The following is a 7,680-nucleotide window of genomic DNA, read 5'->3' as shown; positions in this document are numbered from 1 at the left end:
GAGGATTTCTTGAAAGTCATCTCCCTGACTTACCACACTTCCTTTCATCCTAAAAAGTACATAAATACAAGTTTCGACTGTGCAGCCTGGAGCAGAAAGTGACATAACGGCCCAGAATAGATACAATGAAACCAGTACAAACCTACGCAGAGACAATTCAAATACCTGGGAACTCTCCGGGTTTTACCTGGTTGCTCAGGTGAAGCACAGCTTCTCCGAGGTCTCATGGACACTTGACATCAGTGGGACCATCCGTGACATCAGTGGGAATGGCCTCTGACATTAGTGGGACCATCCGCGACATCACCGGGTGGTCCTGGTAGTATCCCACATGGAGGGGCTCCAGGTAGCCAGAGCCTAGAAGTTCCTGGGTATTGTTGTTTGGGACTAGCTCCACCTACACGACCGGCTAGTCCCACCACTTGAGAAGCCACTCTCCAGAATAGGGTGATCGGGTATACCGCTCTAGGAAGTTCAGAGGTATGAGAATTCCACTATAAACAAGTGGTTATCTGCCACTCTTACCAGTGTGTCTGGAGCTTGGACTTTACTACAACCAACTGAGTGTTCTCCAACACATTAGAAAGGTATCTGCTTTTTTGGAAAGCAGTACTGTATTTGCTCAATTATATATATATTATATATTAAATGCTCTGAAAAATAACCATCGTCTTATATTCGAGGTCGTCTCCTAATCAGACCTCAAATAGAGGTCTGACTACAAGACTAAGATCAAGATCCCCGCAGCGCTGCACAGACAAACTCTGCTGCTGCTGGCGATGCTGCCGGGGCTTCTATGACGGTGCACCTCTGTCACATGACCTTCCGGTGCTCATTCACCGAAGCCCCGGTAGAAGTGCCGGCAGAAGCAGCAGAGGTTGTCTGCATGCACTGCACAGACCTTCACCGACTGCTACCACTACACACCAAGGAATCTAAAGCACAAGGAGAAGTCTAGGGAAGCACTGGTAAATCGGGGGAGGGTAAGGGTGGCATATGGGGGGTATAAGGGCTTTCTGGAGGCAGAGGGCCATATAGGGGTTAAAGAGAATATCAGGGAGACAGAGTGGCATATAGGTGGTTAAAAAGAATATCAGGGAGGCAGAGTGCCATTTAGGGGGTTAAAATGAATATCAGAGAGGCAGAGTGCCATTTAGGGGGTTAAAATGAATATCAGACAGGCACAGTGGCATATAATGGGTTAAAAGGAATATCAGGGCGGCAGAGTGGCATATAGGGGGTTAAAAGGAATATCAGGGAGGCACACTGGCATATAGGGGGTTAAAGGGAATATCGGGGAGGCAGAGTGGCATATAAGGGGAAAAGGCAGATGTACGGGGCAGAGTGGCATATAGAGGGTATAAGGCATAACTGGGGGGGGCAGAGTGGCAATAAAGGGAAATAAAAACAAAAAATGCAAATAAAAGGAAATAAAAACATAAAACCGTTTTTATTCAATATGATCAAAATGTTTACATGTAAATTAATATTTACTAATAAAACTTTTTTCCTATAGGGTCGTCTTATATTCAAGCTTTTTCCTAAATTAATATTAAAATTTTGGGGGGTCTTCTTATAATCGAGCAAATACGGTATTATCACTATTATTATTTTGTACATGTCTTGTCTAGACTTGAGGGCTAGCACTCTTCTTACTACATGGGTGTATTATTAATAGTGTCCACTAGGTATGCTCTGACTCATTGGTTCTATTTAGAATACGGATTTAAAGGGAAGCCGTTGTGCCACGGTTTAGCATTCATTGGTTAAAACTACTTACAGCTTGTGCTTAAGTTTAAACGTCCCCCCGTAAGTGACAACCGAAGAGAGGGACATGGAAGTAATTATGCCTCAGGACATAAAAACGAGCAGGCAATGCAATAATGCATTCGGAAAAAGCAAGCAGGGTGCTGGGTTGTATGGCTAGAGGCATTAAGAGAGGTGGTTCTGCTACTTAACAGATCTCTGGTCAGACCTCACCTTAACTATTGGGGACAGTTCTGGGGACCCCCATCTCCAGAAGAATGCATACATTCTGAAGAGGGTTTTGGGGAAGGCCACTAAAAACGGTTAATTGTTTGCAGGATAAAAATCAGGAAAGACTAAGGAATCTCAATATGTACGGCTTAGAAGAGAGATGTGATAGAAGCATTTAATTACTTAAAAGAAATTTAAAGTACAGGAGGGACGTTTATTTCTAAAGAGGCAAAATGTTAGAAAAAGAGGCCGTAATCTAAAACTTGAGCATCAGAGGCGTACGTAGAATGGAAAGAAGTTTTCCTTTACAGAGAGGGAGGTAGATAAATGGAACAGCCACCCATCAGAAGTGGAAGAGGCTAATACGGTGAGGCAATTTACACATGCATGGAATAGGCCTATGGCTCCTGAATCTAAGACGAGACCAAGAGAAAGAAATTAGAAATTAGTTTTTGAAAGAAAAGCCAATTTTGTCCATTAAAATCAGGGCCGTAGGGAGGGTGAGGCGAGAGAGGCACTCGCCTCAGGTACGGCTGTGAGGGGGCGCACAGCCGCCCGAGCAGCAGCTGCAGCTTCCCGGACTGGTTGGAGAGATCACGGATCTCCCTAACCAGCTCAACATGGCCCCCTTGGTGAATCACATTGCTGGCAGATTCAACATGAAGCCCCTAAAAAACAGTAGCGATTCTATAGGGGAGGGGGCGAGTGGAAAGGCCACCTCCCCAGGGCAGGTCTTCAGGGGACTGCCAAGGCAGCTGAACGATTGTGCTCTCCCCAACCAGCCCTCCTCATCAGGCGCCCCCGTGTGCAGTGCACACCCAGGCGCTGCTCTGGGGAGGAGGTGTCCGATGAGCAGGGCTGGTTGGGGAGATCACAATCCCTCTAAACGGCCCAACATTAGGAAGCGCAAGGTCTGTCAATTCAGACCTCGGCTTCCGTTCTCCCTAATCACTACGCGCCGGCAAATTATGCAGAGTGCCGGGATATGATGTCATCCTGGCCCTCTGCATCAATAGGCGCCGCAAAGTGATGAGGGAGCACTAAAGCAAAGGCCTGGAGTGACAGACCTCACGCTCCCACCACAGGATGGAAGATAGAAGATGATGGATGATGGAAGATGACTGAAGATGATGGAAGATTTGAAAAGTAAGAGATGGGGAGAAAGGGGTGTAAGGGCTGTGTATATGTGTGTGTTTGTAAGCTGGTGTGTGTATATGTGTGTGTAAAGGCAGGGGAGCATGAGGGCAGTGTATGTGTATATGCGTATTAATGCTCAGGTGTGTGTGTGTAATTTGATATATAAAACAATAATAATAATAATAATAATAATAAGGGCAGTCGTGTGTAAGGGCAGTGTATGTGTATATGTGTGTTTGTGGACAGGTGTGTGTAAAGGCAGTGTGTGTAAGGGCAGCATAAATAAAACAACCTCTGTAAAAATAAAATAGCACAATTTTCCATTCTTGCCTCAGGCGCAAAAGGAGCTAGCTACGGCTCTGATTAAAATAACATGAAATGAATCTGAAATCCAGGGCAGACGGGGTTAATGTTGTAAATGACTATTGTAGCTGGAAACGGATGATTTTTAATCACGTTTATGAAATTGAATTATTTTGTGTAGAGAGTTGTAAAATGTGGGATCACTAATCTCCCCACCAAACTTAACCCTATGGTTGGCTATGCCAAGTCGGCACAGTCCTCCATAGTTTACTTCCACACTGAGCTTCCTTTAAAATTGACATACTGGGATATGATGTCATATCTCAACACACAGTAGAACGGACAGCGGTGTGTATGTGGGAAGAGTGACAGGTGGCATTGTCCTTGGTTAGGCCTAAGGCAGTGCCACAGGTAAATACGCCACTGTCCATGGTGTTGGGGAGCGTGTCACAGGTCTCCTTCTCAGTGCCCAAAAACACAGGGTTGGTTGAGTTGGTTCCACCAGGGACCAGTAGGGGTTCTGCTCAGATCCTCAGGCACCAAGCAGCTACCTTTTCCCCATCAAGATCATGAAACAGAACGTCTTCCTATAGACATATAGAGACTTTAACCTCTGGGTTTTTGACGGTGCATACATTAACACCAACAGCTAATGATGAGTGCCAACTTACCCAAACAATGTCACAGTTTAGAAACTGCTACCAAAAGGGACAAATCCAGCTTGTTTTGTGAGTAGGGTAACGCTTTCTTCATGTGCGCAGACCTCAATTAAGACATCACACATACGTGGATGCCTTGATTGAGGTCAGTATATAGATTGTACTTTATAAGTAGCACCTCCTTAGTCTAATGTTGACTTTGTCATGTTGAAGTGATGAATACAGCTTTTCCATTGTAATTTCAGATAAGTAGGATCTTCTTGCGCCAGATGTTTTCTTTTCTCGTGACCCGTGTGTAATTCTCAGGTTTCTTGAGACTAACAAAAGGTGCCACCTTGTCATGGGCCAAACCCTCTCCAGCAAGAAGGTCTGATCCGGCGTTTTGTCTACTCTACTTACCGTTCGGCTGGTCTCGACTGTACAGGTGCCCAAAAGGTGCTCTTGGACCCTAGCTTAACAGTGCCTATCCGACTGCTCGCTATAGACACATTTGGATCCTTACTGTCAGAGATATGCGGAACAGTGAACAGAATGGATAGAACGTGCAGAAGACGTGAACTAAAGGTGGTGGTGGACTTCTCCTGAACGTTTAACCCCTTAAGGACAATGGGCGGTCCCTAAACCCATTGAAAACCATGCATTTTGAGCCCGTACATGTACGGGCTTTGTCATTAAGGGGTTAAGGAAATGATTGTGCAAATTTTGTTTTTATGTAAGCAAGGATTGCGTGTTTTCTTAAGAATCACAATGTAGATTTGCCAGTTCCTCCCTCCATCTCATTTAAGACATCTGGTTTACACTGTGAATAAGTCTCGTTTGTGCAACAATCAGTTACGCAATGTTCTTCTTGTTACAATTCTCTATATTGTGTACGTACAGCATGTTCACATAAAAAATAGAGATAAGTGTCAGGAATTCCTACAAACCACGCTTCACCTTCAATACACCTAAAATAGAATACAATAGAACAATGATAAATAAAGTGGCTGAGCCCAAAAGAATATCATACATCTGTAAACTGAAGAATTCTATTTACCGTTTTTTTTTTAAACTAATACATTAAAGTGCTTATAAGACCCACATACAGGAAGATCACATTAAATCCTGCGGTACAGTGGATCTAACTAATCCTGGACACTATGGCCACATTTTACCGAATGTGATGTAATAGATACAGATGTGGTATTGAGATGGTTTGGGGAAGGGCCTCTTGTATTCCAGCATGACTGCGCTCCTGTGCATAAAGCAGGGCCAATAAAGACACGGTTGGATGAGTCTGGTGTGAAAGAACTTGACGGACCGCAGAGAACCCTTAACGAATGAACACCTTTGGGATGAATTGGATTGCAAGCCAGGCCTTCTCATCCAACATCAGTGTCTGGCCTCCTAAATGCTCTTTTGGCTGAATCGGCCAGTATTCCCACTAAAATCTTGTGGAAAGCCTTCCCAGAAGAGTCAAGCTTGTTACAGCTGCAAAGAGGGGGACAACTCCATATTAACCCTTTCCGGTCCTATGCAGGAATATATCCAACAAAATATTTTACCACTTATGGTCCAATGTCGGATTTACTAGTTGAGTACCAGGTGTCGATATTAAAGAAAAAAATATTTTACAGCTTGTGGTTCAATGTTGGATTTCCTGGTGACCACTAGATGTCGCTATTATAAGGACGAATTCGCCATAGTATTAGTACAGAGAGATAAGTATTTATTAATTGCTTTGTAGTCATAAGGAAATATATTTTTTGTATAAAAATTAAAAGTATGTTTTTTTTCCCGAAAATTTAATTGGACCTGTTTGGCGCACTTAGTGAAAATGTATTGGACCACAAAGGGTTCATACCCATGGTTTTGTAATCGGATATCTAAAAAGCTCATTTAGGTGCGATGCCCACATACTTTTGGTCATATGGTATGCATGGTTTGTTATCCAAGTGCACTTAAACAGAAAGTCCACATGGCCTTGTACACCACCGGTCTCCAAGCAGAAGTGATGGACAGGGTTGCCACCGAGGCAGTATTTTTATGCTGGGACAGTCCCAGGAAATTCGGGACTGTTGGTAGGTATGCCACCCAGTGTCCCTGCCGAAAGCCATTCAGCTCTTTCATTTTAACCTGGATGGCATATTAACATGTCATTGGAATGGATAGGTGCTGGCAAGGTTCAGTTTGCTGGCAAGGTTCAGAGTGCACTGCGAACAAGCATACACAACATACAATATTGCCGCTTGCATCTCGTTCCACATCTTGCATGGGCGTAACAATCGTGGTCACAGGGGTTGCAGCCAGGCCTACCACGCTAGTGACCATTTACTCCAATTGTCTGCTCCTAGGTGGGGGTGTACAGATAATTCCATTGGATGATTTCTCACTCTCTCCCTGCACACTGTGTCTGACTGATCCAGCGTGCAGGAAGTGACACAACATCCACTTCCTGTGCTGCTGGATCAGTCTGCACACAGCATGGAGGAAGAGAGACACACCACTTTTAATTGTTTAATTTTTCCGTTTTAATTTTTCTAAAGCAATATCCCATGATCTCTCGCCATTATTTGCGTAATCAAAAACCAGTCCCAGAATTCTAATACGGTCACCCTGGGTCTGGGGGGCAGGTGTCTGACTGCCATTCCAATCACCAACACTAAAACAGTCACATTTGGTAAGATTCAGCTTAAAACCAGAGGCACAAGGCCCCTGGGAATCAGCGTAGCTAAATGGACAGCCATCATGTATGTGTGTGTGGGTGAGTGCATGCTTTTGATATGGGTGTTTTTGGGGTATGTAAATGTGGGGGCGGGAGACCCTAGGGGATAAAGGGTGCCCTCTGGGTGACCCTGGTCACTGTCACTTTTCCAGAGACGGCTAACACACTTACCTGCTTCCCACCCTCCCTAATGTTATGTACTGACCTTCTTTTCTTTTGTCACAGCTGGCGGTTTGTGTGTCCTTGCCAGTCTGGTTTTGGTAAGTGATGGAGTTTGGATGCTGGTGTGAAGGAAGGCGAGTCGGGCTCAATCCTCCCCTGACCTCTGGTGTTTTATTGGACGTGCCCACCGAGATTATGGACGGCTGGTGGTTAGCATTGGTTGTGGGACAGCGGAAGCTGTCATTTTTGTTTGGACGAGGGGGGAGGTGAGTACCTGTGGATGGATTGTTCGCCTGTACCCCTGACCCCCCCAGTGGTATGGGGACGCCCCGGATAAACTTACCCTTTCACAGAGGGGCTAAAAGGGGTTCAATGGCACAGACAAAAAGGGGTGAAAGCGGACATCCCTGCTTCACCCCAGATTTAAGAGAAACTTTCTGAGTTAAAAAGCCATTGATTGAAATTACGCTAAAAGGCAACTTATATAAAACATTAATACGCTGAATAAATTCATCTGGGAATGCCATTTTCTTTAAAACCATAAAGAGATATTCATGGGATACGCATTACATTGAGGTGTTCCCAGACAGCACGTCCTTGGATACCGCAGATCTGATCTGGGTGAATTACCTCATCTATGACAGCTTTTGTTCCCAAAAACATGTATAAAATTCTATAGGGATTCCATCTGCTCCTGGGGACTTACCAGCAGAGAAGCTTTTAATTGCATTGTCACGC

Source organism: Spea bombifrons, chromosome 4 (assembly GCF_027358695.1).
Source record: "Spea bombifrons isolate aSpeBom1 chromosome 4, aSpeBom1.2.pri, whole genome shotgun sequence".
Lineage (NCBI taxonomy): Eukaryota > Metazoa > Chordata > Amphibia > Anura > Pelobatidae > Spea > Spea bombifrons.
This window is presented reverse-complemented; position numbering follows the sequence as displayed.